The sequence below is a fragment of the Mastigoproctus giganteus genome, chromosome 8 (genome assembly GCF_048544385.1).
Source record: "Mastigoproctus giganteus isolate SK-2022 chromosome 8, ASM4854438v1, whole genome shotgun sequence".
Lineage (NCBI taxonomy): Eukaryota > Metazoa > Arthropoda > Arachnida > Uropygi > Thelyphonidae > Mastigoproctus > Mastigoproctus giganteus.
Genome location: NC_143582.1, coordinates 62,886,339 through 62,909,055, shown reverse-complemented (window position 1 = coordinate 62,909,055; position 22,717 = coordinate 62,886,339). Strand labels below are relative to the sequence as shown.

Below are 22,717 nucleotides of genomic sequence, written 5' to 3'. Positions count from 1 at the left end.
TACTGATTTCTTTCCCCACATTTTTATTGCTTCAGAGTTCCTACATTAAAAATGTTTTATATTCAAAACTGTTAAGTATAAAAATAATCTGCTTGGTAAACTTCGAGCTCGAGCAGTCCTGCCATGGTGCCCTCGCGGCTAGCACAGCGGTTACGATCTCCCTCCTTTTACGCTGTGTGAAAAGGCCCGTGTTCGAGTCTAACAGATGGGGACTCGACTCCAATTTTAGAGGAAATAATCGTTACGCAAGATCGCTGCACCTCACATTGCCCAATAAGTTACAACGAGTCTGCAAGGTCATTAAGAGATAATAACTTTATTTCACGCTCCTTTACTTGTTGCACGGCTGAAACACAAACTTCTTAACATAATCAAGAAACGAATGACTAATTTTGAAGTTTACATTCACAGTACGTTGCGAGACAAAAGCTAGGTTTTTCTATCCCCAAAAACCTACGTTTTTAATCTCTTTAGCTTGAATAATCTTATCTAATTAAAGCTTTCATTAGCGGGAATTACGGCAAATGTGTTACGTCCTTTAAACGATTAATGATAAAACATCCCGTCTTCAGAAACTTTTTCCTATAAAAAAAAAAACAAAACAAAAAACCACCCGTTAATTAGTGTCAGATTAGATGTATAATGAAGGCTAATTTAGAAGGTGTAGTGTACAAAAAAAGAAAAAGAAACATGGAAAAAGTATGCCAGTGTTTGCTAGCTTAACCCATGATTTTTAATATTTTTTTCCCATTTTCGATGGATAGAAAACATGTCATGCGAACAGTACTATAATAACACGCAGTAGCTTTATATCACCCAGACTTCTGTTGAGTGTACTCGCTTTTTCTCACCTGTAAATTGATGATTTGATCCACCCACTCTGTTTAGTTATTGGAAAAATAGTTGCGAAGCCTTTCTTGTACAGGAAGCCCATCAGAATTTCCTTACGAAGTTCTAGTAGCGCAATATGAAAGAAACTTGTGGAACAGGTATCATGGAAAGCGTAAGCCTATTGCGGACTACACACTGTTGCTAGCCCGAAAAGAAGTACAGTACTTGTATTTTAATCCAGAAAAAATATTGTTGTTTTATAGCTTTATTGGCTGTAAAAACAGTTGAAGCACTATGAATGTTTTAACTTCATTCTTTCCTTCCCCTTCACGTGACATTCCACGCTCATGCGCCCCTTAGATATCGTGGTTGTATTAATTAGCAGAAATAAATTACATTAAAATAGTTTTTCTAATTCGAGATTTTAGTGTAATTGGCTCGCTAAAAACCGTCTTTTCTTTTTTATTACAGAATTTAAAACAAATTCCTGGTGTAGATTAGCGAAGGGATTCACATTAGAAGCGCAGCCCCATTTTAAGTAGTCACTTGGATCGACACGACCCTTATTCGGCCCTTAATTTTCTAATACATAGGATAAGAAATATTGTTGATTCTGTTTTTCTAATCGATCGAGTCCTTGGTTCAGCAGTAAGCGCTGTTATTTTTAATGTTTGTGTAAACCCGTTAAGCAGTGATATAAAGAACAGTGTGTATGAAATAATTATTATTTCGAATTGTTTTGAAAGTAATTCAAAATGACACTAAAAAGGAATAAATTGTATAAAGAAACCCTAGAAATATGAAGAATGCCCGAAGATGAAGTAAAATGCTTATATTTTAAAATAATTATAGCAAATTATCATTCCAGTCTTCTCGTAATAAAATTACTTCAATCTAAATTAGAACTGTTGTAATGGATTAAGACTGCATGCCATAAGCAAGTGTTTCTACTGCGAGACAGTTTAAAACGTTGCATATGATGACGTCAGCATGATCCACGAACACCAACGTCAGAACGTTAGCCAAATTCCTATTATTGCAAATAGTTGGCACAGTGCCAACAGCACAACACGATAATCAGAAATATTTGTACTTTTATATAAGAGCAGAAATGCATGATTAGCAGCTTTGCGACCATGTAAATTTTCATATGATTATAACGAATCATATATTAATTACAGCAATACAGTGGAACGTAGATTATCCGAACTAAATGGGACCAGGGTTGGTTCGTTTAACCAAATAGTTCGGATAATCAAACATACATGAGAATACCCAGTTTATAAGAAACGGTGTAATTTAGGCCTACAATTCAATTATTGTACGCAAGGTTATTACTACTGTATTTTGAAATATGAAATATTATAAAAAATAATTGATTTAGGAAATAGTTTGTAAATAATAACCAAAACGTTTAGAACAGACAATATATATTATATTTATTTTGAACTTACCTAATTATTTTACATGGTTTCAACTATAAATCACACTTTGCTTGTTTATGTATGTAAAAAAAAAAAAAAAAAAAAAAAAAGTAATTGCACACAAATAAGAGTAATGAATCTTGGGAAGGTTATTTTTTAAAATATGTAATCTTGAATTTTTCTTTGAACCATGCGAGATTGTCTTTTTTTTTTCGCGGTCATTTTGCTTTTTAATCAAAATTAAAAAGCAAAATGACGCAGTATTTCATTTTGAAATAGCCATGAACAAAAACCCGAACATAGAGTGATTAGAAACAAAACGCCTGCAATAACCTCACACTGCAGTGGCTCGCAGCAGACTGAGAGAAAGACACCCGTTCCCCCACCATACTCCCGCGCTCACAACGGACAGCGGTACCAAAGGCAATGACTCATGAAGGTCAAGGGAGACTGTCCTGGGTTCACACAGTAACTGAAACCACCATTTGATTTTTAACTCCTATAATGACAAATCAAGCCTATTTCTATGCTATACTACATACATCGTCGAATAAATAATCGGAAACGAATGCATTAAGCAGCAGGAGTAATATTTCAGCACAACAATCAGGCCACTAAAAGTAGATACTGTAATTTTGGGGGGCGGTGGTTCGATTAATTGACGTTCGGATAATCGACGTTCTACTGTATTAAAATTGCTATCACTTTAATATTACTGCTGTAAAATTCGTTATGATTATAATAGATATTATAATACGTCATAAAATGTATTTTTATTATATACATTTTATATAAAATTATAATATTTTTATCTGAGGAGTAACATTTGAATTCGTAAGTTTTATAGAGATAGAACAATGGGATTTCTGTCTGTATTTCGTAGCATTGCTGTGGTTTTTATGAAGTACAATTGAAAAATATATGAACTGAGATTTGCTGCATTCTGAGAACGGCTGCGTGTTATTCGAAACATTAATTTGGTTATGCGGTCGCCTCAACCTTGTACCAAGAAAGGCCTGCCTTATCTGTTTTGGAAAAGCTGCATTAATATCTCTTTGACTTCTCCCGGATTATTTCATACGTGGCTTCAGCATGTGGTTAAAGAGAACTCTTTCTACTACGTCTTGCGTGCGACAGAGCATTCCCTGTAGCACATCGCAGTCTGCTGATTTTTTTGGGTAAATCATAAAAGTTAAGGCAGTGTTCAGTGCGCTAAGAAGTTTTTATGGGGTCTCCTTAGGTCCTTTCATAAAACAAATATAATACATCCAACTAACGATCGATAGCGTCATTAAACATCCCACAAGTTATCCGATAAAGTCTGTGAATTAGGGGAAGAGACGCAGTTATGAAGTCGAGAGGTTAATTGATATCATTCGGTGTTGCTTTTCACTTCAGTAGCCCTTTGTATGTATAACGATAAAAACACAACCGGCCAAAACACGTGACGTGCGTGCAGTTGTTTAAAGATCCTCTAGTAGCTTTTTAATTCACTTTTAAAGTAACAATCTCTGAAGTAACGAAAACGGAACACGTTTCAGTGAACACAATGAGAAAATAACCTCAGCGTGGCTTCATCTCATCAGACGTTTGATACGACCTTTTAAAGAGTGGTAGTGAATTGAATCTGTGTTGATAGCATCAAACATGCGTTAAATGGTGGGAAGTTGAAGTGTGGTGCATCTCGTGTTACGTTCTGAAAGGATACATGGTGAAAGGGAATCGATTCGACACCAGCTGGCAGTGTAATGCAAAGCAGTGACTCGCTGAATAAAGAGATACTGCCTCGTATAAAGGCGTTTTTCTTTCACAGTCCTCTTGAGAACGAAAATAAACACCAGAACTAAACGTTAAACTATTTATAAAAATCACTGAGAGCTTTGTTATTTAACTTAATTTAAAAGGATTCTGCCAGCGATACAGGAAAAAAACAAAAATATTCGAGAGATGCTTTGAGTGGTAATAAATATCACTTGGTCAAGAGCACTTAAAGAAGTCTCTGAATCGGTATTTAATCTCTTTTGGAAAGTTTGCGCAATATTGCATTTTGACCACTATCCATTTAATAATGGATTAAATAATTAATGGTTTCGTTTATTAAGTAATTATAAATAGTAATTATTTCGGTAATACATCTAGACATCGCTTCTAGGCTATTATTTTTTTACAAACGTAAAAGAGCAAAAAGCAAAGAGTTTTATTTATTTTATTATTATTTTTTTTTTGTATTGTGTGGACTCTTAACATCCAGCTTATGTAATTCTGTACTGTTATCTGACACCACTTGTGTACAGTGCTGTGTATCGAATCTGACAACTCTGTATAAGAGTTAAAAAAAGGTTATTTCAATTAAAAGGCACCACGGTCTATTTTCTCTTATTTTTAGGCTTAGGTTACTTACCATCTGGATTGTTTTGCTGTATTCGTGCTGAGAAGTTTTGAATTTGATTTTAAAACTGAGCGAAGTATTATCGTTTAGATTTTGGCAATTATAAATTTAAATTTTGCCTAATCTGCATTTTTTTCATAGTGGGGAAGTTGTTCTCCGTCCTCGGTATAGTTTAAAAACATAATTGGGGTGCTTGTAAATGAACATAAATCGATTTTATTTGAATAAAAAATAACAATACGATGCTTATAGCGTGAGGATACGCAGTATAAGCTGCCCTTGTACACCGAACTGTTATACACAGCTAAACTCGTTTACTGAAGACCGGAACATCATTTTTTCTTCAAATAAAATCATTTTACGTTTGTTATACCAATGACGTTTTAAGACTAAACTGTGGACTTTGAACAACTTTCGCACTGAGAAAAAAAATGTTGATTAGGCAGATTTTTAATTCGAGAATTCTACTTAGTCCAATTTTAATATTGAATTCTTAAAAACTTTAGCCGAAATTTGATAGAAAAACCCAGACAACAAACAGCCTAAACCGAAAAATCAACGAGATCGACAACCAGGCGTTCTTTCAACTGAAACACTCTGCGTACATAGTGATTGGTAATTAAAAGGGCAATTAAAAAGCAATAACCATTATATTAAAATATGCACAGACGGAAAACAGCACATAAACGTGACATATATACTAATTATAAGTAACGAAGTTTCCATACTTAAAACTGACAGCTACGTTTAATCTTAGGCCTTGAGTGGTCATGAAGATCTTTCGAAAGATTATCAGAGAGGCACGTAACGCAGAAACCGGTCGCAACTCGTAATCTTAGAAAGTTTTATAGTGCTGAAAATGAGATCACGCATTAGTCCATTCAACCTTCATGTGCAGAAATCCTCCAAGTCAGTCGTTCTCCATTAGCTCTGTACTCATGCGGGTGTCAGACTGTTGATAACCCTAGTATATCTCAAACAAAAGACGGTTCACCTGGCAGTGTTCAATTAGGGGTGTATATGCGATTAGGTAGGAGTCGAGTGCCGGTATCTATACCATACAGAGGGAAGGTAGGGACACTGTGAACTTGTGATAATAACAGGCGGTAGATGATTTTCATCATCTAGTGCAAAACCATTGTCTTGCTTGTGTGAAACTCAATGCGTCCTAAGCCAATGTTTGTCACAACTGAACAAAGTTCTATCTCTTATCTCCATTATCATGCGGCCTTTTAAAGATATGGTGAGATTCACTGTGAGACCAAACATCAATTTTATTTTGAAGATTAATCATTAAAACGGATCCTGGAATCTGCTAAGACTTCGCTGGATTGAGAGACTGCGTATATTTTATGTATATATTGTCTGAACGAATCGGACTGCCGTTTATCTAAAGTTATTTTCCTTCTTTCTTTATTTTCTATACTGCTACCACCCTGTGACAGCCAACCTTCTGATATGAAGTCTAGTGCTAACAAATTTCTTCTTAACTATTCAGCTTGCAAATCATCTACTAAAAGTGTTCAGTAACAACGATTTCTTTGCTTATTTCGGTTAATTTAGACGTGTGTTTAGTGCCAGCAGCTAAGGCCATGAGGCCTTAGCTGCTGGCACTAAACAATATATTGTATCTGTAAATTTCGTATTTTCTGTGGCCGATTTGTTCTTTTTATGGTCGAAAATCTCGAATTTCTGGGAGAAAAACCATGTAACCCCCGCCTGATATCAACTATGGATTCGACATTGCCATTGAACAATTAGAAGGAATAACTGAGATCATTTACTTAGATTTCAGTAAAGCTTTTGGTACAGCGATTGGTACATGAACGATTGGTACTTTTGGTATATGAACGATTGTTGTATATAAATTGGAGCAGTGTGGCATTAAGGGCAAGTATGGATAAAGGAATGGTTAATTGGTAGGTGACAGAGACTAGTTGTAAATGGCTCTTCATGCACTAATGTTATGAGTGGGGTTCCAGCAGGTTATATTCTTGGTCCCTCACTGTTTTTGATATTTATTATTGATTTAGGTATTTCAAGTTGACTGTAAAACTTTCTTAATCTTGTGGTGGTTGATGTTTATTTAAATTTTACGAGTGATTGAATAAATACTAGGAAGAAATATATAAATGAAGTGAGAGAAGGTAACATTGATTACTTTTTTTTTTCCTGGTGCCACACAAGCTGGTTTTCTTGTTCACTGTACCGATACGGATCCTAATACGTTACTTGAATACAGTGAATTTCAAATTGAAGTCCATTGTCGATATTTTCAATCACCATAAAATGGTCACTGATGAGCAAGGAAGATCGCGAAATAAGATTACTTTGTTATTTTATTTATTTATACTCGTTTTTGGGTTTTCCAAAAGCAATTCCAAATTTGTCATTGGTATTGTATAACATTAATTAAAATTATAAATGTAAATGGGGTTCATAAATTGTTAGTATTATTAATCTTGTTGTTTCGATTGATCCGGTATTTTATTTTATTCATAATGGTATTATAAATTGTGAAATGTTTTGAAATTTTAGTCAGCGGGTCTAATAATCTTTACCTCATAAAATTTAACTTCAATAAACAATCATCCAGCGATCAAGATGTCCCCGTATGGCCGGGGACTATCCTGATTTCACAAAACTTTTCTGATTCGTCTAATGTTTACTCACTAATCAAGTGCATTCGTAATTTTTTCCGAAGGACCGAGATTTTGAGGGAACTATGAATAAAAGAATTCATAGTTCCCTCAAAATCTCGGTCCTTCATCAGTTTGCGAATTTGAAATCCAACAAAAATACATTGTTTTAACTCTTTGGGGTGATTAATGGGAGTTTAGCACAAAGGCAGTTGAAGCAAGGAACTTCCCGAACAAAAGCTATCATAAACTGTTTCATCAAACCCAGTTTGATGTGCAAGGGTGGAAAGAGGACAGTTTTGGGGTCTATCAGTGGTTTGTGAACTATGTTCTTTGATCCAGACAACAAACTGACACTCTTTGGCCAGTCATTGACATCCCAGTGCTTTATTTTCTTGACTGTCCCACTCACACAAAAGGCAAGTCATATTTATGCACCCAGATTGCTGTCCAAGTATCATGGGAATTGCGAATGGCATAGCCTATTTTTTTTTATCATTTTTCGCAATCTCAATGCTTCAACACAGGTTCGGCAAACTTGATGTGGAGCCTATTGTTTATCTTGGTCACCGAATTTCACTCCAAAATAAGCACAATACACATTTTTTACAAATTCTGTAATATATACAGAAATTTGCTTGAGGACTACATAACTTACAGAAAAATAACTTTGGATTGTTCAAATACTTGAGTGAAAATATTTAACTCACTTTTCAGCACAAGTTTGACACGATAGCCTCAAAAAAGAGCTCACACCGATAAGCACTGCTGCAAGCTCTCAAGGTCAAGAAACAAATGACCTGAAGGTAGTGTGGACACCATGTGAAGACTTAATTTACAAATTCCCAGCATTTATTCCTAACTTAATACATTCAATACCACAATTCATGACATCAACTGAAACGATTTGTAAATATTTCTGAAATCAGCATAAAAAAAACCGAGTTAAAAACAGCTGTTAGTTTGCAAAACATTGAAAACTATTAAGAGTGGTAAAAGGTAAAAGAAGAAGAGTGGTATTATTCATTTAATTGATGGGTTGTTTAAAGTATTTTTTGTACTCTGTAATAATTAGGCTGAAAAATTTGATATAAACTCATTTCAAAGTGTTTACGAACGTGCCCATGCAATCATCTAGTACTTAAGAAGCGAATCGCTTTGTGAAGAACTCAGAAAGAGTCAATATCAGGTTTCATCTTGTGAAACCTAATATTAGAAATAGCCGTTCGTTTCAATGTTTTAGCTGCACTGCCTGCGGTAGATAATTTCATTGAACAGCCCGTGTCGATTCAGTGATAAAACATCCTACGCAGCTGTTTGGAATGTGCTCAGTGCTTTCGTTTTTCAGAAGATCCTATTTCGTGACCGACCGAACAGGTTAATTGCATCGTCTTTATTGAATTGCGAAATATTTAAGACCGCTTTTAAGGCAAACACAGTCCAACGAATAAGATTAGTCTCTAATGTAGGAAACACTTCACATACCGCGAATATTTGCGAAGAGCACTAAGCATCCAGTTATTATTTACGAGAACGAATCAATTAAGGTGAATTTTGGTACTCCAGTGGCTGAACAGCTTTCTGATTTCAAAAGAGAAGGGGACAGAATGTAGCCAGTTGCATCGTATTTGACCTTGAGTCTCCTCGGTGGATCTTCAACTGCTCCAGGCCCCGTGAAAAATCAGAATTACATGGTGGAGGTGATAACTCTTGAATGTATTAGTGTTGATCTGGGCAATAAGAAGGCGAGTTTCCTCCTCCAAGGTAATGTTCAAGTGAATGATCCATTTGTCGTCCAGGCACAATGCGACTAAGTTGTTCTTTGTGTCTGTCAAACAATGTTATCCCCAGTGTTTCTTCTGATAAGTTTTCAAATGGTGTAGAATCCAGCGAGTACAGATTCCTGACATTTTAAGGCGCTCTGTAACAATCTGTAGCACTTTCGTATGAGGTGGACATTCTGCTGCTTCGCTGACTGAGTGCGTTTCTCCTGCCTTCATTCAGAATCTCCTGGGCCTTTGAAATTTCCTCAGGAATGGTGGAAACCCCTGGACTGTTCAGGCCGCCAAGTCGTCAATCACAGATTATTGACCTTCTCTATTGCGCCTGTTCAACCGAGTGGTCAATCGATAGGGTACAGAAGTACACGCGTTTGAGTGACCGCGATAAAAGCCGACGAGAAAACATTCACCGTATTTAATAAAAATACGGTGTTTTTTTTTTTTTACAATTTCTCTCTCTTGTGAACTCTTCTAGCCTTACAGAGTTTATTATTGGACTTATGTTCTCCTGCCAGATATCGACAGCTCATCGAAACACGGGTAGTTGTACGGTGGCGCTGCCATTCTGCGAATTATATTACCAGTACACGATACAATTCAAGAAATATTCGTCCAAAATTCACTCATTCGGTCCCAATTTAAGGTTGTAGATAGAGAGTACCGCAACTAATCGACCAACTGCAAGCGCTACGTAATACAAGTAAAGCAAACTCATATTAGCAATAAAATGGTTAATGATAGTATCACGTGTTCTGTATCTTGCCAAAATATGTTGATACAATATAATAAATACGCTGTACATATATAAATTCCTGTAATTAAAAATGGCCGATCTCTAATGTTTATTAATACTCTGAAGCCAAAATCAGGAATAAGAGGGGGGAGGCTGCACGGAATTTGGAACTTCGTGAGCATCTACATACAATAGGCGTTATCTTTGAGACGTGAGAATTTACGGAGGATATCGCAGATCTTTTCTGCTCGCGCGTTTGTAAGTGGAGTACGTTATAATCTTATGCCGGGCCACCAGCTGCTGTTATCTTGACAGTAACCCAAGGGAAGCATCATTTGTACTTTATATTATCTCAGAGTCATAAAGTGCGGAAATTTCAATTCCTGTTTGTTTTATTTACTGTCAAAGTTCAGTTTTCCCGGACGACATACTAATTTCAAGGAAAAAAAAATCCACTGTTGCTTTTATAGAAGTTTATATAATTTCAATAGAATTACGTATAGAATAGAGACCCTTTAATACATCTCATTTTTTTTTTGTACGTAGTTCAGATTTATATTTTAATAGTTTCTCCCGCGGCTGTTTTGGATCATCTTTCAGAACTGAGTAGCAGCAAGAGCACGCTGCCGTTAAGTGAAGCTGGAAACCTGAGTTCAGCTATTTCATCTCAGATAACTTGCAAACTGACCATTGAACACACACAGCCCACAGACTTTATATACTATGCCTCGTGGATTTAGTCTCTTGGTGGTTATTCTAAACCACCATCATCAAACTTTTATTCTTGCTATTTATTTCTTTATTTATTTATATAGCTAGCTCGACCCATCTTCTCATCTTTGGTGTTTTGCATATGCACGATACTGCCTTTTAGTGCTGCGTATTAACGTTGGAAAGTGACGAGTCATCGTCTTTGATATTCACACATGATGCAACGTTCACTCTCTGGTGTTGGTTGAAAATGCCAGTGAACTGCGGAGTAATTTGTTCATTTGGGTGTGCTTTTATCTGAGTTTTTAAAATTAAAGAATTTCTTGACAGATTTGATAATACTCTGGGGTTAATGGTTGCTCTTTTTTACTTTCTGCTACCTCTGAAAGTTCGTCCAACTACAGTCCCAACTGAGGTTTAAGAATTCTTCCACTTTCAGCCGGGATTTGAATCCAGATCTCTCTAAACGAGTGCCTAGTGGCGAATCCAGTATTCGTTTAAAGGGTCAGATTTTCCTGTTTTGATAGTACACCTCAGTTGCGTTGTATAGAATTGTTTCGTTAAAAGAAAACACGAAGACGTTCGAATTTCTCAATAATAACAAATGACCGTTTAAAAATTGGTGAACCCGTTGAATATCTTAGACGACACTTAGATTCATCCCCAGCCACTGTTCGTTTTAGTATGGAAATTCTACAGGAATTATACTTAACTGTGCAACTGGAAAATTAAAATCTATTTTGTTTCAGTTTTTATAGCTTAAGTAAATGTCTAGCGGTAGACGAGTGGTCAGTGCATGTACAAAGTTCTGCACTTAGCTCGTTTAAATCTGCAAGTTTCCAGAAATATGCAATTCTGACAGTGGATAATTATAGTTGTAAACTCCTGTGATCTGTATATGGCGATCATGATTGTATAAAACGAATAATTTAATTATAATTGCCCAGATGTTTTCCACTTTATACTTCATACTGACCAAGATGAGTTTCATAACGAACTTACAGTTGATCCGGGGAATTATTAAAGTTAACGAAATTTTAAGCTCTTGCAATGATTCATACAAGCAGGAATCAAAAATTATATCGGTTACCCTTGGAGAGATCGAACATAATGGCGCTATGTTAAAATCACACGTCAGTGAACAAATCATTGTCATAATTGCCCACTACAAGCCCCTCGTGGGTAGCACAGTTGGTAGGATCGCGGTCATCCCCACACCGGGTGGAAAAGCCCTCAGTTCGAGTCCTATCGATGACGTGAGGAATTTTTACGGGCTTTTTACACAACGTGGCCCAGTTAGTCGGTCTCGAGCGAGGGTAACGTGGTTTTGGTTTTTTCTCCCGGGAACGCGGGTTTTTCGTCCAGCAAATAGAAAATCAACCTCAGAACACACTCAGTTTACAGACAATATACTCGGAGCACCTTACATAAAACCCTACAACGAAAACAACCCACTGCAAATCTGGAATGTTCTCACAGAATTGGAGTATACATGATTTTTTGTTTTGTCTGAAGTTGAGAGATTATCAGTGAAGTCAGATACATATATAGTTTTTTTTAACTCTGCAAAAATATGTCTATAATGTGTAAAACCTGAATTCCATTAATAACAGAAATGTGATCGTGGCTGTGGTAAAGTGATCAAGACCACTTAAATTGCGAGCTCGATTCTGATGAGATTTCTCATATCTCTTACAATATTGAGTAATATTGAATTATTTTCTGTACCTGGCCAATAATTAGTCTTTCTTGGGAAAGATTCCCAGGTATAGATATAGGATTCAAAGGATGGATGGATCACGTTTACATCTATATGTTTCTATAGTTTACTTCCATGACGAGATCAATAATCCTCGTATTAAAGCCTATTAATACCCCATACAAAACTTATTTTAAATACGTTATTAATCTTCGTCTTAAGTTAAACTTTTTTAATGCCATAAATTGATTACACTAAACACAGAGACAATCTGGGACTTTAATTAAATGAAGAGAGAAAAAAAATGGAAGTCTTTGTGTATTTAAATGCTCCGTTTGTTTAAGGACAGATTTTTAAAGTGCGAGCAGCAAACACCCCGAGCAATACTTTCTTGAAGTCGGTAAAAGCGTTATAAAGGAACACTAACGCACTGTTTAGCATTTAAAATAATTGTAATTCTCGCCGAAACACAACACCAATGAGAAATTAGAAATGCAGTTGTACCAACAGTTAACAATTGGATGTTTCTGTTTGCATTAGAAACACGAGTCAATAATTTTTTTATCACCTTACCAGTTAGATGTTTGTGGTTTGCATTAGACTATTGAAACGCGGATTACAATTTTTTTTACCACTTTCAATTGCAAATAATGAAACACTTTCTGAATTCATTTGCTTCAAGGTAATTAGCTTTTGTACTTTGGAATTGCCGACACCACGCTGCTGCCTTCGGCATTCTGATGTCACCTCCCAGCTTGGTGAGGTGGATGTTTTCGCTGATGCGGAGTGTCCCAAACTTGTATTTTAAACTTGGCATCGTACTTAGACGTTGTTATTGCCATAGTAATTTTCAACTTTTTTTTGTAGAAATTCGCGTATAATTGGGATAACGTAAGTGAGGGAGGGATGGGCTGAGGTTATAACACAAACAGATGCTGAAGAAGTCTGGTTAGTGTAATGCGATCTCGTTAAATCCTAACAGTTGGTCATAAGGGATATTTCCATCAGCGCGTGACACTTAAAAGGCACACTACAACAAATCACGCAATAGAAACACTTACCATTGAGTAATGATAGACTCCCATTACGATGATGGGTGAACCGTCAATGCTTTAGCTCCCTACACCATCCAGAGAAATGCGGGCGCTTTCACGTATTTCAAGATTCTGACTGATATCTGTTCATCTTTACCACAGCTAGCGATTTAACGATGTTCGCGAGAAAACTGCGTGCGCACACACACACACTCACGCACATATTCACGGCCGGCGACCAGCGCAGCTCCACTACCAAATACTACGTAAGCGAGGCATGGTAGGCACGTGTGCGCGGCCAGGACCTGATAACCGAGCTCGCGCAAGAGAGTGATCTCGAATGGAACACAGATGCCTTTGTGTACCGCGAAGGAAGGAAGGCGCACTAAACTGGGGGTGTCCTGTATTGGGACTGGTGTGGTCACGCATTACCCAGATGTTTCTGAACGCTTACGAAACCGCGGTTTGTCGAAAGACAGCCGAGATGTTGGTGTCCGCACTGTAAGATTTTTAATAAGATTTCAAAAGGGGTTTGGTTTTAGCAGTTGAGCGTGATTTTGTGTACTTGTGAGTTTGCCTTTTGTAATCTGTTCTTCTCTCTCTCTCTCTCTCTTTCGTAATCTCGCATATTTTAACAACAGGACGTTTTCTGGGTGAACGCGCTAAAGTGTCAGGTGGCGGTGTAATGAAATATACGGTACTTACTGATGAAATTCAAATAATAAAATATTGTTAATTAGATACGTTATTAATCAGATATTAATAATATTTATTACGATTTTAATAATTTTGTTTTAAATGAAATCTCGAATTTAATTTCTTAAATTGAAATATTTAAGAAAAGCCAGAGGAGAAGGAGGAGAAGTCTAATATAAACCAAGAGGATCGACCCGAGGGGTGTGCATTCTGGAACATATTTAGTATTTGGGGATTAATTACTAATAAAAGCCCTCAAAAGTGGGATTAACCTCGCGCTGGCTGTTGACAAAGGTTGTGGGATTGATAATTGGTTAGATGATGCTTTTATACTTAAAATAATAAAAATCAGCCAATAGTTGGAATCATGCTCGTTAAATGATTCAGTTTAAATCAGTAATATACTAATTAATCTGCAGTGTATGACTGCAAATAATGTCCTCTGTTACAGTATATTGGTTTCATCACTTGTCGCTCTTGGGAGAGGTCTAGGTTCGAGTCCCGTGGAAGAATGAAGGAATTTTACAGTTCTTTTCAGTCGAAACTATAGTTATCCGATTTCAGGTGGAGTGAACAGAGGTCCCCGTGAGTTATTCCGGGTTTTTCAGCCCGAGCATGCAAATTGGCCTATATACACACATTTGTACAGACATAATAGGCGATGGCTCAGTATGGTGTGTCCTCGTGGGTAACGCAGTTGGTAGGATCGCCGTCCTCCCCACACCGGGTGGAAGAGACTTGAGTTCGAGTCCCTTCGATGATGGGAGGAATTTTTATAGGGCTTTTTCACAACGTGGTTGAGTTAGTCGGTCTCAGGCGAGGGTAGCATGTTTGTTTCTTCCTTAAAATAGAGTTTTTCATCATTGGCATGAAATTAGGTGGAAATATAGCCTAAGAGGTGGTGGATGATGGACAGGTTTTAATTTCTTGGTTTAGACATATTAATGAATGTTGTTCGAAGGAAATACGAAGTGTCCAGAAATGTCTGTCACTAGAAATGTAGTTATGGAGTTAGGAAAACCTGAAAAGATAAACTTTTCAACTCAAATGAATATCACAGACTTGGACAGTGAGTTCTTCCACTGTAGTCACGTTTCTCTGAGAACTCGTCTCTAAAGAAAATAGATGAGAAAAAGAGAGAGGAGTTCTAAAGTGGGTGAAGAATTTCCTATGAGAAAAAGAACAAATTATTCAGTTGTTGATTTCGTGGGAAGAAACAAAAGCATTTTGAAAATTAAATTAAATTAAGCTTCTTTGCACTTTTCTAGAGGAGATGGGAAATATGAAAAATTTATAATTTACGCAGAGGGCATATGGAAAAATGGAATACGACGGCTGATCAAAAAAGTATCGAGATTGAATCCATATCGCCGATAAATCTCACCTCTCCAGCAATTTATTGAAAATATGCATTCAATCTTGATCTGAGAAGGGTGGAGTGCCAAGATAAATGTCGCCTGACACGTTATTGTCTATCCAAGCGTGTTTATAGTTCAGTCGATTGCTTCTGACGTTTGAAGTCAGTTTTTTCCATGCGCTGCATTTAATTAACCATTTGCGAGAGCACTGGACAATGAGTTTGCGTGAAAATTGGTGAGCGAAACTTCAGTTGTTGCTGCAAAATAACGTAAAGAAATATCGATCAACACGTGAAAACGACATCGCACATTGTGGTAGAAAAACGAAAGAAAAGTTGCCCGATGAGTCACTCCTAACCAAGCCATGGATGAAAGTTGTGGAAGAAGACAGTAAACTTTTCCAAGAGTCTGTGTCCTACCTTAATAAATAACAATATCCCTTTTAAATAATATAAGCAATCCACGTTTCCAATGATTTTTTGAGGAGAAAATTGTATAAATCAAAATGTTCCAGATGAATCTCTCTTGAGAATAAATGATCTTAATGCTGTTTATGACGTATCATTCACTAAATTCGTCGTGATATTGGACCACAATGCATTTGGATTTCTGCCGATGAACCTGTAGATGTATATAGGAATTTAAACGAACTTTCTCGGCTTCATTGATTTGCATGAGGTTTTCGAAAACACGAATAACTCCAGAATTTCAATATTCGGGAATGATTCTTTGCAGTTATTATGGCCAGACTGAGAAATTGCGACCCATTGCGAGAAGGCTTCAGTTTTGATAATGTCACTAATCCATATTACTTGCAAAAACAATTCTGAAGAATAAAGTTAATTATTTCAAATAAACGTTCTTCATAAAAGATCAAAAAGGCACATGCAACCGGATCTTCCTATTCCACCAGAGTCCACGCGGGTAGGTAGCACAGTGGTTGTAATCACCGTCCTCCTCAGACTGGATTGAGAAGGCCCAGGTTTGAATCCCGCCAATGACGTGATGAACTTTTATGGGCTATTTTTTTCACTCTTTTGCTGAGTTAGTCGGTCCTAGGCCAGGATAGCAAGGTTTTTCCTCACCCCAGAAACTTGGATTTATCGTCCAGAAAACAGACAAACCCACCAAAGGATACACGAAATTATTTTCGTGTATCCTTTGGTGTATCCTAAAATATTAAACAAATAGTGCCTGTTTTCTTTGTTAGTAGATGTTACATTGCATGTATCGTCTTCTCAGTTTGTTTGTATTGTTTTCTAGTTATCCGGATAATCATGTTTAAGGCTGGTTTTTCTGTTTTTACTCTCACAGAGACATCCATAGTTTCTCCAGACCGTTAAGTATCAAATAACAATAAAGGTCCTGCTGTCTTGAACGCTTCTGAAATAAATAGTTCTGTGGTTGTACCTTCAATAGCAAAGAGCTTCAATTCTAAAAATAATTAGAAACAGCGATACTCCATATTAATCCTCTCTAATGATCCGCGTTTTATGCGTACAGTAACAATCTGTTCGCTTTTAAATTAACGTGGTTGCTGTTGGGGATTCTAATGTTCATAAAAGAATACTTAATAAAAATTCACGGCTAAAGCCTTAGACTGCGGGAAAATTTACAAAAATATAAGTTAGTTAAAATGCAAGATGTCTAATACCGATAAATTAACCGACGTTATTGCAGTGGCATCGTCTGATTACGTCTCGTTTTCTGAATGCCTTCGCAACGAGTTGCCTATTCGATTATACTTCGAATAACTAACTTTTCCCCAATACAGAAGACTATTGTTACTTATTCTCAGTGGATACCGACACCGTTTCAGGGCTATTTGGCTTTTCATCGGTGGGTGTGTAGGTATCTGATGGTATAAAAGTTGACAAGGACCCTGAAATTAGTCTGTATTAACGTAATTTTCGCGAGTTTTTAAGACTGATTCAATAAAGGCAATTTCCTAACTTCCATGCGCATCGGCGTCCGCTACCAAATGCTGATGAAGCCAAATTATTGATGCGATCGAGTTCAGCTTTCACCGCATATTTCTGCCTGGCTATTGAGCTCTGCATATCTGGCTGGGGCATGCGCAGCATTAAAATTCGATAGTTAAGCTGAAGAATATCGAGAAAATAAAAATAAAGAAACCAAATAACAATAATGAAATAAGAGCAGACAAGCAAAAATCTCTCCGAGTGGCGTGAGACCAGTTGAAACGTATTTCTTTTCGTCATTATGGCAAAATTGCTTTTAGCAGAGCGTGAAATGTCTGTACAGAGAAGTGGAAGTGACAGAAGTGTTGCAGAGCGGAGAAAGTTGCCGAAAAATTCCCAATGAAAGAAATGCTTTATGTATTTCCATTATCTCTGGAAGCATAGCTCAGTAGCCTTGAAACGTAATCACTGTGGACACAAATAGGGAAAAGGTGTGTGTGTGTGCGCGCGCGTGAGAGAGATTTTACATTACGGAGGCTTTGAGTTGTTGATCTTAAGGAACTGAATTTGGCATGTCAACGAAACGCATGAGCTTTGGAAGCGAGTGATCACGTTTGCTGGTTTTCTAAATTGACCTGGGATTCCTTTCAAGGTTTTGGAAGTAGGGTTTGCTTTTATAACACCTGGCCATTGAAAAGTGGTGTAATAAATAATTGAGGTGGATGTACCAGACGTATAGCCTTGACTTCAAACACTGTTATGGACACAAACGTTTGCGATGCTTTGATGTTGCTGTAAGTAAATCGAAGAAGACAGAGTTTGGTGAAATAATGAATTGTGAGCTTTTAGTAAAATAGTTGGGTATTCGCCGATATTAGACGTTCTTCTCAGGATGATATGGTAGTGTGTGTGTGGGGGGGGGGATTTATAAAAATGTGATTAACTGCAATTCACTTCCATACTACTGAAGTCACAGTCACACTCACATTATGCAAATCTGACTTCAATTCACAGAAAACTTTGTATTTTAGGGTGGTAAAATGGGTGTTAGCAGAACATTTAAAGACACATTTATTTACAAAACATTTACAACCTTTAATGAATATTGTATACAGCATTTAAATTAAAAAAAAAACACAAATAATTACATAAAATGATACCAATTTCCATATATTTGAACCATACTACAGTACAAAACACTATCTCTCATCAACTATTCCCAATTTACAAATTATTAACATCAGTTCGTATCAGTTGGATTTTACTTAATTTGACGCCTCGATGATTACTCAATCATTCTCTGCCATTACCAATTTTTATCACTGTCATCAGTAAAACACATTTCAACTCTTATTACTTGGTTAGATCTCTTAGCTTTTAACCCATGGAATATATTAAAACTGGTATCCTCTTACATCAGTAATATTTACTACAAATCACTCATTCCACCTTAATTACTCTCTAAGTTACCATCTTACTCATTCCTCTTTACTACCCTTACGTTATTTCAGAGCTAGGTTATGAGTTCAGGATTCGAGAAAAAAACAGGCACAGATTTACGTTCCGGAATGGTCGCTACTTCCAATTTCCTTGCGTTCAGGCTTCCTTCATGGCAGACAGGTTTTCTTTCATTTCTTGGGCACACTGCCTTCCGACGCCGAACCAGGTTTTCTTTCTCTTCTTGACTCATTTATCTTTAAACTTAACTACCGCCTTCACTGCCTATCACTGCCCTCTGAAGCCGGACAAGGCTTTCTTTTTTCTCATGTTTTTTTTTTCTTCATCTTCTGCTACGAGATGTGAACTCAGACCACCAAAAAATCTGCAACCAATCCCCATACTGTTTAACTTTTTTCATTCCTTCCTATTTGCTAAAACAACTCAACCCATCTGTCTCCCTAGCGTACAAACCGACCCTTCTCTAGAAATTTCTTATTTTTTTCACATGTTAGTATGGCCCTTTCATGTTGCCGGTCACCTCCAAAACACCCAATTTCGTGTTCACACCTTCTCTGCTAAATATGGCCAACTTTCCAAATATCAGTCACCTTGATGCCGTTTCGTTTTGATGCGAACACTGGACGTCCACTAATTTCCTGTTTACTTTCTAACGGTTGCTTAGATCAAAAGAGACGCTTCGTAATCCCGTTTCACGGTGATATTGTTCTTGACCTTAGCAATCCTTTCACGCCTCTTCTCAAATGGCACCCTCTTTCTTAGTAATTGCGATGTCTCTATTTCTTCTCTTGTATTATTTAAATTACTTGTTTACCTTTAGCCACTATTTTAATTCCCACGCCTAAAACTGCCCATTCCTAAATCCAGTGTTTCTTCAAATTTTAACCTTATTTACATTAAAACTAAATATCCAATCTTAACACTTACTATCTTTAACTTAATACTCGGGAATTAATACTAATTCTCATTTTCCATCGCCCTTCCTGGATTTATTTTAGCAAAACAAATATTTCTATTTTAATTTGTAAGATCAACATTTTACAGTAGCCTAAAAACTATTTCTAGATTTTAAGTAGTCTCAGTTTTAGGGTCACCTTGGAAGCGAAGGGGTGTATACACAGGAGTAGTCGTTTAAACTGCTAATCGCCATTCTCTAGATAACCAGTACTTTAAGAAGTCTACTTTTCTTCTTTTATATGATGTCCTCTACATGCGAATTACATCATTTACGTAATTGCGAATTCCTCAACAGATCTCGCTGCTGTTATAAGAAACGTAATATAAAGTTTTTTTTTTGTTTTTGTTATGAAGAATTAGTTATAAGCTCCACCTGTTGAAAAGAAAGTACATTCATGTTTCGTTCTTCACCACTAACTTTGAAAGAGGCAGTTATTACTTCGCGTTAAAAACGAACTGTGTACAAGGGTGTGTACAGTGAATGACGCTTTCTTGTGTCACAAGGTTTGAAAACCCGCAATTCATTTCTTGTTTTTTAGAATTATGGGTGGAAAATGCATCGTCTGAGAAGCAAGAAAACTTGATGGAAGCTACCTCTTATATGGCACAATATAACTGACATCCAACCATTCCAATCCACCCCCTATTGTGCAGCTTGTATTTTATTTATTTTATTTTGACTGTTTATTACAAATCATCCTGAGCAGTCTTAAAAGCTAGCCAAGTGCATCGTGCAAAATTAAAATTTCCCGTTTATCCAGTTCTTCTTACTCTATAATCCAGATTCTTTTTTGGCTTCTTGAGGCCACTTCTGCCTGAATTTTATTCAGGATATTTTGAGTTTCCTACTTCATTACACAACTTCCTATATTTCTGTAATTATATACTCTTTTTTTTTTTTTCTTTCCTTCCTCATTAAGCTTGCCTTAAACTGGTTTACCAAGTAAACTTTATCAGCAGTATAACACAACTACATAATCGGAAAAAGGATGGACCAATTCGATTAATTCCTTGAATATTTTATTCTTCGTCACTCTAATTCGATAGGATTTTGAATACAAATTTATTGAAGCTCCCAGTATCATTAAAAAGATCTTCAGCTTTACTAACCTCCATGGTACTTTATCCAAAACTGTAAGCGTTCTCTCAGAGTAGTCTATTAAAAGAGCATTATTCTGTCCTCGTGTATCAGGACTTGATTAACTTGAAAGACAAGGAGATTCTTATATTTTTTCAGACAAATTACTCATTAAGGTCCTCATAAATATGTTGTAGGGATACTGTATCACTTGAAAGCCGATTTTTTAAATTGTTGCTCACTGGTTTCACTCATAATAGTTGAATATTATGTTATTATTATTACGATAGTTTAATCTATAATAATTGTCGTAATAGTCAATTGCTGAGAGGAGCATAAACTCAGCAAATCTCTCAGTTTTTTTTAATACACTTGGAAGGTAGAAAGTAGAACTTGAGATGGAAGCGTAGTGACTTTTATGAAGAAACCACGAGATTTCAGCGTGTTTTATTTCCGGATGACGTACTAATTTATTAGTTTTTGGCTGTCTAAATCAAGAACGCTTAAACAACTCACTGAGTAGGTTCCTCACCATTTACAGTTGTACTCAAGTCTAAAATAAATATAAATACTTCGCATTTGCTGGTTTTTACCATGTTTGTTTTTATAAGACCATTCATTGAGGATTCACCATCTTCACGTTTTTTTCCCGTCTTCAAAATCCCAACCAAATGCAAATAAGATAAATTAGTCGTACAAATAAATGTGGAATTTTATAAACGGTTCAGTGGATGACACCAGAATCGTCTTGTTCATTAATTTAGATCCATATACATGTTTATTGACCTAAAATTCAACTTAGTCACACATTAAACCCCTTGTTAGTTAATTTATACATATGGGTTAATTATAAATAAAATATAGTCTTGCTGGAATCTGCTTCTCAGTTGTATTGGAAATACTCAAATATACCTGCGGTTCGGCATGATGCGAACTACGAGCACCTTCCTCACGTCAGGCACAGTGCACTTCCAAGTGGGCATATAGGATTGATCTTGAAACTGTGAAAGGTTCGCCGGTGGTTATTAAATCACCACTGGATCTAATATTACAGGCCGTAGAAATATTTAGGTGGGAAAGAAGTGCCGATAAACAAACCGCAGAAGCATATACCACGAAGGCAGTAAGTTTAGTGAGCTTAGTATTTAAGAATCGTACTAATTCCTGGTCTGGTGATCTACATTGCCATAGGCCTTTGCCCTTCTAACAGCGAAGTGTTGCTGGGATATGATATTCTCATCCCGAATTAAATCCAGGTTCCATCTCACCATCGATGTACACTGACATCATTATAATGAAGGTCTTCTGCTCTGTTTTCTTACAGTTTACTTCTACACCATATTCCAAGCTGGATAGCAGCTGTGCTGCATCATTGTTTACTACCGGGATGTGTCTGGATGTCCCTGACCACTTTGTCATCAGCATAAGAGACAAACCCAGAGTGGAAGCAGAGAAATCGCTTTAATGCCATTGCGAAGAGGATCGGCGAGAGGACCTCCACTTGTGGTAAAAGGGGAGATCAATCTTTTCATTGTATCAAGCAGATCATCGTATCAATAGATATGCTTTGTGGTATACCTCTTGATACGATGAAATCCAGTTTATGTTCTTGGTGAATGGCTATAAGATGTCTATAAATTAAATAGACGTGAAAATATTTCGGTGGCTTATTTTTTCATATAAAAGCGCCCCTCTTTAGCTCTTTTAAAATGGATTGTAAGTAGAACTGGGAGTCAAGTCAAGTCTCTTCAACCTTATCGAATGCGAACCTTGTCTAGGGATATAAAGCCAAATGGATGTATATGACATACATTTGGCTTTTTTTGCGTTCAGCGTGTGCTGGAACTTGAATAACATATTGAGAATATTCGTGGTGGTCGATCTCTTATTAATGACTCTATGAAAATGAGTTTGACCGATGTCCAAACTCACCTTTTAAGGTTGTTCATCCTATTAAAATAGGACGAAGTCTTCCGGCTTTTGGTGCTTTTATCCTTGGGATTTACT

The 22,717-nt window shown here is 36.7% G+C and overlaps 1 protein-coding gene across 2 annotated transcripts in view; it reads right to left on the bottom strand.

The window, feature by feature from the left end:
- The window catches only part of LOC150081571 (RYamide receptor-like), a 138,497-nt gene extending 125,045 nt beyond the window's left edge, over nt 1–13,452 (bottom strand). For both annotated transcript variants that reach the window (XM_090379412.1, XM_090379415.1), the window contains exon 1: nt 13,269–13,452. The gene's annotated coding sequence lies outside the window, so the exon portion shown is untranslated. The remainder of the gene's footprint in view (nt 1–13,268) is intronic.
- Nucleotides 13,453–22,717: the final 9,265 nt, after the last annotated feature.